The 16,479-nt window shown below is 35.9% G+C and overlaps 1 protein-coding gene across 1 annotated transcript in view; it reads left to right on the forward strand.

Annotated features, from left to right (window-relative positions):
* Window positions 1-9,566, forward strand: part of LOC125242098 (CCAAT/enhancer-binding protein-like) — a 38,359-nt gene extending 28,793 nt beyond the window's left edge. The window contains exon 2 of the mRNA XM_048150804.1: window positions 6,424-9,566. The gene's annotated coding sequence lies outside the window, so the exon portion shown is untranslated. The remainder of the gene's footprint in view (window positions 1-6,423) is intronic.
* The last annotated feature ends 6,913 nt before the right edge of the window (window positions 9,567-16,479 follow it).

Below are 16,479 nucleotides of genomic sequence, written 5' to 3' on the forward strand. Positions count from 1 at the left end.
TTGCCTCAAACACCTTTTTTGGGCCTCAAAAAATTAAATCTTCAAAAATTCATAGCTCGATAAAGCCCCGCTCCCCAGCTGCCAGACTTGCAGACCTGATGTTGGCTATGATCAGAGAAGCATCTGAGCACCTTTCCAGGTTGCCTCAAGGACCTACTCCAAAATCCTGCCAGCTCTCCGTCTATTAGCTCCAAACGCCGGGAAGACGCGCATTACGTTTATCTCGCTGCGCGAGCGCACTTTCACTCAGTGAACTACCGGGGGCGTGGCCGCGCGCCCCACATTCGTTACGTCACGATGTACGAAGCAATGTCAAAGCGGTGCGTTTTTACGTCGCGATTTACGCGCGATTATTTTTGTACGTAGACAATCGTTGACGCTTTTAAGCGTGATTTTAACAGTTTCGTATGCTCAGAGTTAAAATTTTGTCATATTTAAAGTATTATTGTAAATGAGTACACATTTAAGTTCAATATTCATATATGGAGCTAATCTATAGGCGTATTTTTGAATGTGTATGAGTCGTTCATTTGAGTTTATCATGTCAGTATATTTCTGTTAAATTTAGTGGACCCGATCATATATAAAACTAATTATCAAATGATTTAACTCGGTAATGTTAGTAACTTATATTTTTGTTAATAACAAACGTATGTTTGTAATCATTCTGTATTAATATTTATCTATGTGATCTTTGTTATGTCTGGAAAATATATAATCCAGTTTTACTACCGTCAGATACAGGGTGGCCCAAAATTACGTTGACAAAGAATAGTAAAATGTTGAAATAAACCAAAATATCGAAGATACCGAAAATATTTTTTGAGCCTATATTTATTGTATATTCATGTCCATTTCGCAAGATTTGCTATGTAGACCAATTGTAAAACGGCGATTTTTTTCAAATTCATACGTTCGATACGTTTCAGCCTACCTACGTAAATTCACCTCACTTAAAACTATAAATTATAGTTTGTAATCAATCTTAAAACCCTAGCCCGTTTATTGATTACAAAAATTAAGATATTTAAAAAGCTAAACGTGCAATAAGTTAGACGAAAGTCATACTAGAGGTGCAGCGGCATATCGTTATTATTTTTTTCTTACATTTGCGTTTGTACTTCAAAGCCAAAGGAGGGCATTTTGAAGGCGATTCGATTTATTTGGTCAAAAATGATTAAGGTTTCACATTTTAATTTGTTGGACAATCATTCGTATAAGGACAGAAAAATAATTATACAAACGTTTGTCAACGTATTTTTGGGCCACCCTGTAATAGTACGCACAAAATAAAATAATATCTTATCTCCCTATGAATGTAGGAAAGGTGACAGATAAAAAGAACCAATAGAAAATCAGCAAATATGACTAAACCGATAAGGGTAATACCGTTTTGGCTAAAGTTCATATCATATTCTATATATAGCTTAGTGTTTATTTTTAGCACGTCTAAAATAAATTTGCGTTTGTATCTATTACATCATGATAACAACTAGCTATGTACCTACATGATTATTAATAGATTGTTACGATTACAAAATACATATTTTAATTGTTTTTCATTATATAAATTAACCAAATATTCTGTTTCTGACACAGATAAACTCACGGTAAACTCTTGAAGGCTTGTGATATGTTTACTTACATACAATATTAATAAACACATACCTAATTTATACGAGTTATTTTTATTTTATTTATTGACCTAAATCGTCGGAACTACACAACGGATATTACCTATATACACAGCAAAGACATATATAACTCCGTATAGACAGATAAAGTCTAAGAAAAAATCGTACCTCAGTACCATACCCAAAAAGGTACGGTGGCCTAGATGGCATTACACCCTTTGGGGTACGCTCAGCTAGATGGCGCTATTATTAATATTTGACATTTTAAAACATATCAAGCTAAGAATATGGGTCAAATTGTCAAAACTGAGGTTCAAAAGTTTTAAGCCTGTGTCAAGAGATGGCAGTCTATGCACTGTGATTACACATTTTACTTTGACAGTAACTCTCTGTAATACTCGATCCTCTTTGATACACAGTTATATAATTAAAAAATCTTTCATCAATTTATAGTTATTAAAGCTTTCATTGTTCATTGCTTACCATTCCTTTATATAAGATAACATCTTGTAAACAATAACCACTGTGAAGGAACAAAAATACAACAGTATCTTTTGACACACATTTTCATTCATGAAAACAACATATCGACATTTCGTCATATCGGCACAGAATATATAATAGTACAAGTACAGAAGGCCCACTGCTTTGATGTTCATAAATGCCGCCTTTTAAATGCCTACAAAATTCTAACAAAGAAACGAGCCGCACGTGTTCAGCGTCGGACGATAGGGTTGCCTATGGATTAAAAAACGAATGAATGCTCAGATAAAATGTTATACTATTATTATATTCCAGTCGTGGGTACTTTCTAGTTATATACACAGTATTTATATGTATATTTTTGTTTAAGTCCCAATATCACAAGCCTTATTGAACTTTTCCGTGGGACTTAATCTATAGTAAATCTGTGTAAGAGTGTCCTATTTTATTCATGATGTCTATTTAACTAAGCATTATTAGTCATCCACACCGGACATCGCATATAAACCTTATAAAAAACTCACGACGTAAAGTAACAATAGAAAGTGCGAACATGCGTTACGCGCGCCACCCCTGAGTAGGCCGCGAACTCGCGGCCGCCAGCATGTACTTGTACCGCGGCGATAGAATCGCGGAGTGAGCCGCCCTTGATATCGGTTACGTCACTACCTCCTCCGTTTATTCATGACTCGTGGATGCATTGACATTATGGTGCGCGTACGCATTTAGACCTGTTGTTCAACTTTTGTTAGAATTACGCAGTATATTTAAGTCGTGTTAAAATGTAGACTTGATTGATTGATTGATTTATTGGTAAACACATTTTTTACAAACTTCTACGAAATATCTGAAAGCTTAACCATAACTACGTTTGTAAAAATGAACAGGAGTAACTACAGTACCTATAGGTAAAATACACTTTTTAATGTATGAAGTTAGTTTCCTTTCGTTATTATTTTCGTCCAGGGATTAAACTCTAAAAAATATAATAACATGGCAAAATGCCTATATAATATTCAGATCGTGTTGTAGAAAATAGGGCGATTGATTTTATTATATATTTTTAGTTTAAATCAAATCAAACATAATTTTCTTTGATATAACTTGCATCAACGCTGCACCTGCTACTTAAAAAACATGTAATATAACAACCGACTACAAAAAAAAAACTAATAACTCTCACGCACTCCAAGGTCATAGAACTCGCGCACTCTGTACGCGCATCGAAAAAATCACACAACGCGTTCGTTGACCCCCGAAACCGGGCATTGCACTCGCATCAGATGCACTCTGATAGCGCCGCACGATAAGCTTAGACGATGAAAGAAAGCGCGCGACGAAATGGACTGGTTGATAGAGAGAATAGAACGTTGGCGGAATAGGTATTTTTATTGAAAAAAAAAGTTTGTAATTTTTGTTTGTGATGCAGCGTCACTTATGAATTAATATTGCAGTTCTTTTGTTTTTTCTGACGGTCTGACGTTATTAATTTCATTTTAAATTCATGAAATTGATGAATGTCACGGTTGCTAGTAAAGAGAATAGTTTCGAGTCACAAACTGCCATATTGATTATTTTAATATCGATCTAAAAGATCTCATAACTTTTTCAATCCCAAACTGCATACCTTTACTAACTTACAACTCTCACCTTTACACTCTTACCTTTACAACTCTTATATCACATGCATTTTATTATACTGTAAAGAGAAAAAACAGGTGTGTTTGAAGATGCCAAAATATATACAATATCTACAGGATAAATAAAAATTCTTAGCATCACAGATCGATTATCGGTCCGATTCGATTAAAAAAAAAACCCTTGATGTTAAACTCGTAAGCTATATTTTCTTAGATGGGACGTGAACACGATTACTGCGTCGCTAGTCCAAGCTGCCGACTTATTTTTTCTAAGCTTCATGGCATGATTTGCAGAAGTTTATGCTCGATAAAAACTAATGTGCTATAGCTACGACCTAAATGCCATTACTAACTTTATTGTAAAAGTCACAAAATCAACACACTAATTTCCAAATATTCTTTAGTCCTAATAAAAGTATCAAATCTGCTAGAACCTTAAAGATACTTCTCACTAGTTCCAAATACGCTACATTAACGTCATCTGTAGTGCAATTCGGGGTTAATGAACTCCAACGCGGTATAGATACATGCCAGCTTCCGGGAGTACCTGATATGACAAGAGGAATACTTTCCAATGTATTGTTATTACAATTTTTACTAACTGTGGTGTTGTTAAAAGAAATATTGAATTGCTTATTGTTGTAAGGTTGGAGAAAGATTGTACGCAAATTTCTTAGGTACAAATTTTGTATGCAAGTTTGAAAAAATAAATATTGGGGACACACAAATCAACTTAGCCCCAAAATAAGCAAAGCTGGTAGGTAGGTACTGTGGGTCCTAGGCGGCGATATACATTTTGCGCCGGAAGATTAAAATATAACTTTAAACACCTATTTAATGTAACCAATTTTATGGTACTTTTAAAGATTTTGAGTTATGTGAGGTTTCCAATTTCCTCAAAATGACAATCAATAAGGAAAAGGAATTGGAACATTGTGATTGTATCTTTATAGTGGCCCAGATGTTATATACGGAATAGTATTTGACCGAAATTATGACTATACTTCCGGACTGGACCGAACCTGAGTAAATTCTTAGTTAGCTGGTATCTCGACATTTAATAAATTAGTGTGCAATGTACATATTGCAAATAATTACTTTTAGACGACATATAGGAGTTCACGCGACGGCTAAACTCAGTGGCTCCGTGGTTCACGGAGTTCAGCCGTCGCGTGAACTCCTATATGCCTCAAGAGGGGCCTCCGAATTGGCCCGAAACATGTCGCAGCAATAGCGATATAATAACGTGAGTACAACCGTAGATTCATTAATTATTTGAATATGTCTCACGAAAGTTTAACGTGTATACTTTTAGACGATTTACTTACTATCAAATAAGTTTACTAAGCCTTGCAAAAACGTGGAAGTCATAATCCGATTTCCGCGTGACCCCCGTTCTTTTATTTCTGCAACAGCATCATAATCATCAAAATGTGTGTCAGCGGTCATTATTGACATTTCCCGCGCGCCACTTTCTATCAGTCAAGTTTAGTTATGTAACTCAGTGGGACATTGGGTCTTTGGGTCTTGCATAAGTTTTGGAGTTGCATAAGGTGTGAAAGTCGGTCGCCTCGCTTCCGTGGTTATGTAAGCGGCACAGTTGCAGAGATTTTGGTGAGCGGATTTTGAGAATGGCCTGATTGGGAACTGGTGGAGAACGACTGATGATCGGTTACCGCATTGGTGGACCAGTTTAGATGGGTATAGGTTAGCGAATGGGATTATGGTCAGCAAAGTGTGTCAGACTTTTAATGACTTTCAGTAGGCCTAGCACATGATTGACGCGAGAGTATGTCGCCGCGAGATAGATGACACGTCTTCTTCTAACTGTATTAATGACACAAGGATGGGTAGTCTTTCTCGCGGCGACATACTCTCGCGGCAATCATGTGCTAACCCTGCAGAGGACATAAAACCAGGATTTAGAAAAAGCTTTTTACTTTTACCTCAATTGCGTACTACGTTCAGTCTGTTCGTTGGATCCTTTGGGAACATGACTAGAAATTGTATATTCAAAATAAATACTACTTTGATACAGTCAGGGTAACAATTTGCGATAAAAAAGAGACATGTTTTCATGATTTATGTATGCTTGAAGTCTGCTCTTGAGAATATAGTCAAGCTTTCGTAGTATATCGTTTCTTGAGTCCTTATTCAGCTGCAGAGCGTAATACCGCGCCCTAATTTATATTAACTAAGCGCCGCGGTAGCTATTCAACTTCAAACACTCACCGACAAGACCTTAACGTTCGTTCCCAGCTTACCGGATGTCTAGAAGTCTTGGCTGACATTTCCAATAGACAATAACTGATAATGTCATCATAAATATCAAATTTCTATGAAAATGTGACACACTTTATACTGTCAAAGCTAGTGCACTTGTGTGACGGATTTCTAAAGAAGACGCAAAATTTTCATTGCAAAATCTCACAGACAAGAAAGAAAGTAAAGGGGAAACCTTTACATGTTGTGACATCATAGCTCCTAGATAGATGTTGATGTTGATTGTATATCGTTTTTTTATATGCATGTATTTGGAAGATGACTTTGTGAAAGTGAATTGTTATAATTATGATAAAATATCTGTGTAGTTATATTTCGTGAAGCCTCCTTGAGATTTTCATGTGTTGCCATATCTTTTAATTTTTGTTTTTCTTTTGTTACAGATCGAGATGGTGTGATATCGTGCATTAACTCTTTAAAGTGACCTACGTTAAGGGTAGTTAGCGAAATTATCATGTGATTTTTATTGTTTATTGTACACGGATAGTTTAATTTTAAGTCCATCCGCAGTCGACGCTGTGAAGGCTTAGGGCGATAGACTACGCAGAAGTAAATTAAATACAGGTATTTAAATCTAAAAAAATGTTCAGACCTTAGTGCAATATTGCCGTGAAATTAAAATAAGAAAAGTTGTTTGATAAAGTATTTTCAGGACGAGGTTTTGCTGAGTCCTAAAAAGTGTCGATTCAGACGTTAAAACTAAAAATGTTGCGTAGTCTTTAGCCTAATGTGTTGGTGCTTTTATTAAATCGAAGAGTGAGCCTTGGTCTAGGGTGTGACTAAGACTAAGACTGACTTTTTTTAAGGCTTTTGCCATTTAAAAAGCACCGATTATGTTGAATTGTGAAGATAGTACTCATAAAAGCGTGAGGTGTTATATGCAGGTTAGCTTATAGCTACATATTACTGTTTAATTTTCGAAGCAAGATAAACCTCATATAGTGCGCCACGCATAAGAGTTAAACTATGGATAGTTTCTAAAATTGCTACTTTTTATACGTTAAGCTATGTCCACAATATTACTTTCATCTTCAAAAGGCATAATACTCTCAAAGCCAAGTAAAACAACTTTAGTGCAAAGCTTTTAAGCCTCACTTTTAAGATAGACGAGTATAAAAGCATTGATGTGGACATAGCTTTATATTTTTTGCATAAAGCCAATTCACAAGCTATCGACTCATAAGCGAGTTCTGGCCGCAAAGAAGTGATCTCAAAAATGGCGGCTACAACCGCTAGCTCACACTATCACTGCCATGTGTCTCGAAAATGTACTCTATGGACATAACAATACGCACTGATTTACGACGTAAAGGCTGCTGTAGATAATACATTTTAACATTTGCAAAGATATGACAGATTGGGATTAAAAAAGTTGCTGCATTAATTTTAAATCCCATTCATAGATGTCGCTAGACTTCCACGATTTTAAAAATAAGGATCGGAAAGCCACAAAACATGGGATGTGTGACTGATTTTTACCTTTTTATGGACGGAATGAATATTTTTTAACTGTATTGATACATTGAGACGCAATGTAGTTTGTAATATAATAAAGTAGGGTTGACCAAGTCGAGTGAGATTGAGAGGAAAAAAATATCTTGATATTTACAATATTTTTTATCGTAATCCAATTTTACCTGTGATCCGATTCGCCTTGGCCTACCCTATCTGCGTAACATGTAAATTTGGTTGTAAATAATCTTGAAAAATATATAGATGTAAAATTCTTTTTTCTGAATTGTTTCTTAGCTTCTCCAAATTTCTAACTTTTTACTCTGACTTGATACGCCTAGGTTTGTTCTTCTTTTATTGTAAAACAAAACTTTATTTTCGTTTAATAATTAATCGATATATGTAAATAATAGGAATTTTATAGTTAACGCTAAGCGTAGGGTTAGCAAAGGGCTATTTTAACTATTTTGTTGAGTTCTAAAATTTTTATTCCTAAAAAGTACCTTTATTAATTCTTATTTTTGTTAGATTTTATGTATGTTTAAGTTTAAAGTAAGGTTTAAATTAATTATGATAAAATCATTGTTCTACATACTGCCGAGGGAAAGTACAAGGTGTAATTTATATTAAAAAAAAACGATGTAAATTTTCTAAGCTACTTAATTGAGTATGAAGTAACTCTAGTAACATTATAAGCTGCTTAAAAGAATATTATAATTGTAAAAGATATACTTTGACTGCCAACTTAAGTGGCGAAATGGTATTTTAACTGTTCGACTCAGGGTTGGCACTCATAGTAAAAACGGGTCTCGAAACACATAGTTACCATAACAAATCCTACGATTAAAATAAAATGGGGATGGCTACACACCAATAAATATGATATTCAATATTGTAAAAATAACCGATTATTACTATTTTCTACTTATGATATTTCCAGTACAGAAGTTACCCGAAAAAAATACCTCGTATATTTATAGATTTTTATAAATAATTTGGTGTGTAGTCATTATGTAGTCGATATGTTCCGTCCTGCTTTTACCTACATACATATACGTACATTCAAGAAACATATATTTTGACTACTATTACATATCTTTCTGACAAGTATTCTTGTACGGATTTTATATGAATTTTGAAATATTCGAATGTATTTCATATACCATATATAACTGTTTTGGTGGTGTGATTTTGAAAGCTTTAGAGGTCTTGAAATGTGTTCTAAAATGTCTACTACTTATGCCTAAAGGCTCGTCCAAACTGAAGCATCACAATGTTTTCTTTAAAATATTTATAAAAAACAAAAACATCTAAAAATATATAAAGATAACATTGTGATGATTGAGTTTGAAAACTTTTGTTTATTTTATTAAATATTGTTGATTTATTTTTAAATAATTTATGAATCATTTGTTTTATCTACGTCGTCCAGATGGTGCTAAGAAATGCGAGATCAAACCTTTCTTGTTCTGAGCCAAAGACTTTTATTCTCTACCTGGGTGTCAAACTATGTACTTAAAAATACACAAAGGAATTAATTTAATCATTAAAATTTTCGTAATGTTGATTGCTGATATTTAATTAATTTTTCATAATTTATTAACAATTGGTTGAGTGACAGCCCTAGCAACTCTTAAAGCATTTGTTATTACAAATTCGTATGAAGTGACTCTTCTGTACACGTTCGTGTAAAATCAATTGTACATTATTCCATTAAAAGTATTGTTCAAAGAAAGAGTATAATATTTATTTATTGGACGACTATTTATGTTATGTTGCTCATTCTTGTTATTGTTAGTACAATTATTTGTTTGTATCAATAGGGTTAACAACTGTCAAAGTATTTTATAAATGGCGTCCAAACACCTATGCCTGAGATATCTGTAAAATACTTAGTCTAACCCTTATCAATAATTTTACAGTTTGATACTCTTGTAGTCTGTTACTTTACAAATTCCTGTCAAAATGAATGTAAGAGGCCTTGAATATGTCTGACAATAATGTTAGTGTAAGGGTGAACGCCCCTCGATGTTATAGGTGCAATTAAATTTAATATATACCTATTTAATATAAATTGTTGTATTTATTTTCAACCCTTTACGGAGAAGGGTAACTGATATAATTATTGTCTCTCTCCTAATAATTGCCCGATGAAATAAAAGAAAGAAAAAAGTCTTTTATATTTAAAAGTGATGGAGGAAGTAATAACTATGTCAGTTATACCTATGCCACACCTCGGACACTGGCGATCAAATATATGAAAGAGGCGGGTTCCTAGCACACAGTCTAAGCTCGTGTAGGTGAACGCGTAGTATGCTTGTATGAGTGAAATATGACAGGTCGACTGTTCGCGTTTTTGACAGGCGGTTCTGTGATGTAACCGAGAGGACGTGGACGGCACTTTCAGCGGGGAGCGGGAGTGGCCATACTGTACGATAGTACTCTTTATTATGATGTGCCTATGCCCAAATAATTCAACAGAATATATTACAACAAATATACTATAAAATAATGAAGTATAAGAATGAAACTACCGTAGGCGAAATTATCAATAAAAATCTATCTTACACATATTTAAATTAAAGGAAAAATGGAAAAAATTGTCACCTCCGACCAGAGGTCGCAGGTTCGAGTCCTGCCGGAGTTATGAATTTTCCCTTTAATTTAAAAATATGTCATATCGCTCGCAGACGTTTCTGCATGCTAAGGCCCCCCTACATCTAGCGTTTCGCGAGCGTAGCGTCGCGCCAACTGTTTGGCAAAGCCCGACGCAGCGTCTTTTTCCATACAGTTGGCCCGACGGTTACGCTCGTGAGACGCTAGATGTGGGGGGCCCTAAAAACAAATTTAAAAATCTATCTTCCTCCTGCCGGCGTATCATGCTGCCAATTTTATCACTTATCCACGTGGATAAGACATCTGTCACTCTCACACTGACATACTTGCTAAAGCGTGACGGATGCTTTATCCACGTGGATAAGTGATAAAATTGGAAGCATGATACGCCGGCAGGGCCACCTTTGGTAAGTGAAAATAAGGGAAAACGTAAATATAAATATCAAACAATTATGGAAGTTGAAAAATAAATAAAATAAAGCGAATAAACAACTTAAATACATGCACTTCTGGCAGGCAAGTATGGTCCCGCGATAAATGATAAAAACATCAGGCCGTCCCTATCGCACTATTTGTAAGTTCGATAAGGACGGCCTGATGTTTTATAAATTATTATCATTTATCGCACGACCATGCTTGCCTGCCAGATAGAACATATTATCGAAATCACATGGACCACCCATGTTTTTATTTTAAAGCAGATACGTCTACTATATTTGACTAATTGACATAATGTTTACAAAAGTTAAAACGGTTCAATGTTTTTAGAAGCGTTTGGTATTCAATATTTGACTTATTTGTAAGTTTATTCCTACTCATACAATAGAAGCAAGATTCTATTACCGATAATAATTAAAACAAGTATGTTCTACACCGTGTTTTATTGTTTTCGGTCAAATTCGAAACGTTGTTAGGTTATCAGAAACAAGCCGGTATATCACTTTAAGCTACATCCGGAAAAAAAAGTTCTTCGTTTTTTTTATGGGATAGGAGGCAAACGAGCAGATAGGTCGCCTGATGGTAAGCGATCACTGCCGCCCATGGACACCCGAAACACCAGAAGTGTTAGAAGGTACCTTTTTTTAAGTGAGCGAAATGACGTTTGTGAAATTTTATATCAGGTGAGGTGACAATATGCCTTTGCGCGTTCTCAATGTATGAAAAAAAAAAAACACTAATGACAGCTAAGAGGCAATGACAGTTGATATCACTTTTTTTTAAAGTTAACGGAAATCAATGAAAACACATTGTATGTAGAAAATCCGAATGACCTGAAACTTATTCATTGTCACGGGGTATGAAAGAAAGTTAAGTAATTATTTATGTGTAATTTCTCAAAATCCTGCAACAAGGGTCACCATACGATAGTACTCTTTATTATACTGTGCCTATGACCTACTTAGCCCACATAACCTATAAATAAAAGTTAGATACTAAGTATTCTTGATACTCGTATATTGCGTCTAAATTTACCCGCTGCACATAACTGCACGATGAGTCTTGATCTGGTGACCGCAGACACATATCCGGTGCCAATGTTTGACCAAATATTTGGGAACTTGCATTACTTTAGTCTGTTTTCAGCAATTACGGCCCGGCCACGACATTGGTCTAAGCGCGGCAGCGGTCAGCGGCGTCCATACATTGGAGCGAGACACAGCGATGGGACTTTTCATTCGCACGTATTCGCTCACCGCTGTCGCGCTTACGGCCCAGCCACGACATTGGTCTAAGCGCGACAGCGGTGAGCGGCAGCCATACGTGCGAATGAAAAGTCCCATCGCTGTGTCTCGCTCCAATGTATGGCCGCCGCTCACCGCTGTCGCGCTTAGACCAATGTCGTGGCTGAGCCGTTAGTTAGACCAATGTCGTGGCTGGGCCGTTACAATAAGGGCTTTTTAAAGAAGCAGGTAGGTATTTAGGGTTCTCAAAGGTCGGCATCGTAGAAGTGGCTGCCCTGATGTTGCTTATGTCCATGGGCGGCAATGACTGCTTCCCGCCAGGCGGATCGTCTGCTCGTTTGCTGCCTATATCATTAAGGCTGCTTTGATGGTTAAAAGCAGTGAGAAAAGTGTGTAGGTGTAGTGCTGTGTTCCTGCTGGTGAGTAAGGCTGCCAGAGCTCAATGAGGGCACAGAATATATAATAATACAAGTACAGAAGGCTCACTGCTTTGATGTTTACGAAATGCCGCCTTTTTAAATACCTACAAAATTCTTACAAAGAAACGAGCCGCACGTGCGCGGCGTCCGGCGATAGGGTTACCTATGGATTGAAACGAATTAATACTCACATAAAATGTTATACTATTATATTCAAGTCTTGGGTACTTTCTAGGTATATATACTGTATTTATATATTTTTGTTCAAGTTCCAACATTACAAGCCTTATTGAACTTTTTCGTGGGACTTAATTAGTAGTAGATCTGTGTAAGAATGTCCTATGGTATTTATTTTATTCATGATGTCTATTTAACTAAGTATTATTAGCCATTCGATACGCGGACATCGCATATGAACCTTAAAAAAACTTGCGAAGTAAAGTAACAATAGAAAGTGCGAACGTGCATTCCGTGAGAACGCGCGCCACCCCTGAGTAGGCCGCGAACTCGCGGCCGCCAGGATGTACTTGTAGCGCGGCGATAGAATCACGGAGTGAGTCGCCCCTGATGAGGGTGCGGTGTGCTGATGATGGGAGGACTTGCGGAACTGACTTATTCCGTCTATTGTCCTTTGAGTCGTCGGCAACCCGAACCCTCCTTGGAACTTGTACACTCCTTTTTACTGTGTATTTAACACAGCAAAAGGGAATGTAAAAGTTTCTAATGGGGTGGCAACGCGCATGTGACACTCTTTGAGTTGAAGGCGTCCATAGGTTACGGTGACCGCTTTCCATCAGGCGGGCCGTACGCTTGTTTGCCACCGACGTAGTATAAAAAAAAATCAGTGGCTCATTGTGTGAGGCCGATGGTCCACTATCATATGTTCATCATAGAAATATGATCATAGGCAACATGCCGTCCTTTTTCTTCACGTTGGAGTAAAAGGGAGGCATACAGACCTATGATCATATTTCTATGATAAACATATGATAGTGTACTTTCGGCCTAGACAAAGTATTTAGGCGTGAGAAGCTAGCTAGAGTTAGCTTTTTTTTCTTTTTTTTTAATAAATAAATATAAATATTATAGGACGTTCTTACTAGGGTATGCAAAAACCGGTTAATTTAAAAAACCGGTTAATAACCGAACCTTTTCCTTCAAAACCGGTTAACCGGTTATTAACCGGTTTTGAGATTTTTAGTAAATGGCCGTACTACGCAATAATTACCATTACATTTAAGAATTCTGATGTTGATGATATCGTAGCAGGTATTACTTGTACGATGAAGATCATTTTTATCCAGTTTTTGGAAGTTTTGTAAAATGCGGAAATTGCTAAAAAGGGCTTGAGTGGTTTGACTGTGATTTGTCAGTTTTGCGTTTTCTAGGCATGTCACGAAGGTCTACAGCTCCCAGAGCCACTAGTAATACAAGCAATTGAAGAAGACCAAGATCTCCATTTGTAAGAAAACCAAGATCTCCATTTTACCTTTCTTTTAAAAAATATAGTTTGAAATATACAGTAGACTCCGGTTACAACGACGCTCAAGGGACCGCTGATATTACGTCGTACTAACCGGATGTCGTACAAAACGAATTTCAATTCTTTTAAATAAAAGTAATATCTACACATCACTATTACTAAAACATTTCAATCAATAGGTGTATTTACAGGGTATTATTATTATAGTATTAAGCCTTAAATTCATGAATTTTTCTTTTAACGAGATATGAATATATGTAATAGACAATGGTTTTCTAACTCTGGGAAAAAAATAAAAAAAATATTTAAGACCGATTTTTATACTAAATCAGTGTTAGAAGTTAAATAGGCCAAATCTTATTTATATAAATATATCGTTATTGGTAAGTTTTATTTAAAAAAAATTACTACTATTAAAAAGGTACACTATTTGTGAAACCCCTATGATAAATGTTTAAACATAAACTAATTACTAACTTAGAAAAAAACAGCCTAAATCACATACTAAAAATCGCCATCATCCTGTTTTTTACACTTTTCCGCCATTTAATCTTAATCCTTTAATAATAAATAGTAAATCATTATATTATTTAATTTATTTAATCGTTTATTAAATAGTAATAAATAATGAATAATAATTCAGCAATAAATGTGATTGTGGATAGCTACATATCGAGCCACGGGCCATCAAATATATGATGCATATATACATCACCATGCATTTAAGGGTTAATACCTTATTATATTGTGACTTGTTTAGTTATAAAAAGTAATTTTAGTATGCGTGCTTGCTCATCATTTGTAAGTAAAGCTAGTTTATACGCAATCGAAAAATAAAAATTTGGTTCTATTTAGCTTATAAGATTAAACCCGAGGCGAACAAATTGTTAAAATTTTAAAACTAATGCTCCAAAAAGTTACATGGCCATAATGTAATCTTGCTACTTGTTGTAGGCAAGACAGGGGCCGTGCTCGGGCGGAAGTAGCTTTGTTTCCTTAATTTACTACATAGTAAAACTAAAAACGTTGTCGCTCGTCGTTGCAACCGGACTTGACGGACGGATTTTGTGTAAAATGTGTCGTAAAAAGCGGCTGGTCGTTAAAATCGGAGTCGTAATAAACGGATGTACTTTCATACTATCACATATGAAAACCAAATAAATACCTGTGCTTACGTCGTTGTAAGAGGTTGGACGTTAGGTCTATGCGGAGTCGTAATATACTAACCGGACTCTACTGTATAAAATGTATATTTGAGTGGACTCGGGACTAATTTTTAAAATAAAATCATTACAGATAATAATGTTGTCAATGAAAAGTAATAAATAAATGTTTATTACTACAAAACATTAAATAATTACGTATTTTTGACCCTTTTTATGCCTAATTTAACAAATTTTGAGAAATAAATATAGTTTCGGTTATTAACCGGTTAGAGAATATAAAACCGGTTTTTAACCGAGGCCAAAATGTCTCGGTTAACCGGTTTTTCGGTTAACCGGTTAACCGGTTTGCATACCCTAGTTTGCAATTTCCCATACGAGTTGGAATGTCTGAATCAGCCCTTACTGACCTGAGAGGGATGACCACATTTCACCCAGACGTGTCAGCCCAACATTGGCCCAACGCTCGCTGGCACCGCCGCCGGCCAGGAATAGCCACATTGTCTCCCTGACTACCTTGACTGACATTTATTTATGGATTGATTGTAAGCTTTCGCAGTTATCTAACTCTTCGACGCATCATGCAAATTAGCTTTGAATTTATTTTCTTTATTACATACATACATATATCACGCCTGTATCCCATAAAGAGGTAGGCAGAGCACATGATTTACTAAGTTTCAGTGCCACTGTTGGCAAAAAGGGGTTGAAAGAAATCCAAATTGTGACATTGCAGTGACAGGTTTTCTTTATTGAAAAAAAAAAAAATAAACTAGACAGGACGGCAATACAGATAGAAAAAATTTGATCAAAGAATAATAGCAAAGAGGATCGAGTATTGTATTATAGAGAGTTACTGTCAAAGTAAAATGTGTAATCACAGTGCATAGACTGCCATCTCGCGACACAAGCTTTAAACTTTTGAACCTCAGTTTTGACAACTAGGCCCATATTGTTAGCTTGATATGTGTTAAAATGTCAAATATTAATATTGGCGCCATTTAGACGAGCGTTCCCCAAAGGTGTAGCGCCATCTAGGCCACCGTACCTTTTTCTCTATGGCTTTGAGGTACGTTTTTTTCTTAGACCTTATCCGTCTATACGGAGTTACGTATGTCTTTGATAATTGAAACCCTAGGCCACTGTAGAACTATGTCATAGTGGCGTTATAAATCAGATTGTTAGAAATCTCTTACTCCTTGTCATTTTGACATGGTTGTAGAGTGGCCTAGGGTTCCAATTGGTTGACTATACAACCTACATCCTGAAAGTCACTTTGCTGGCACATCAGTCTTCCGCGACCACGGCTAGTGCAACCTGGATTTTTTTTACATGATTATTAATTTTTTACAGCAATTATTGAAGTCACTCATGGGCCCGTAAAATAACGGTATTTTGCATTTTTTTCGATGTTGCTGCGACATCAGTCCTCCGTGATCACGGAAAAAAAGGCAATGTTACTTTATCGCGTTTGACCCGTGACTTAAAAATGTGTACAAAACGCGATAATTTAATGATAGATGATGATATTATGTCGACGTTTTCTTGAAGGAGGAAAAAGTCTGCAGATTTTTTAGGGTCAGCAATGCGCTACATACACCTGTGATTGTAGGCGTCTATCAAA

The sequence above is a fragment of the Leguminivora glycinivorella genome, unplaced genomic scaffold (assembly GCF_023078275.1).
Source record: "Leguminivora glycinivorella isolate SPB_JAAS2020 unplaced genomic scaffold, LegGlyc_1.1 Scaffold6, whole genome shotgun sequence".
Taxonomy (NCBI): Eukaryota; Metazoa; Arthropoda; class Insecta; order Lepidoptera; family Tortricidae; genus Leguminivora; species Leguminivora glycinivorella.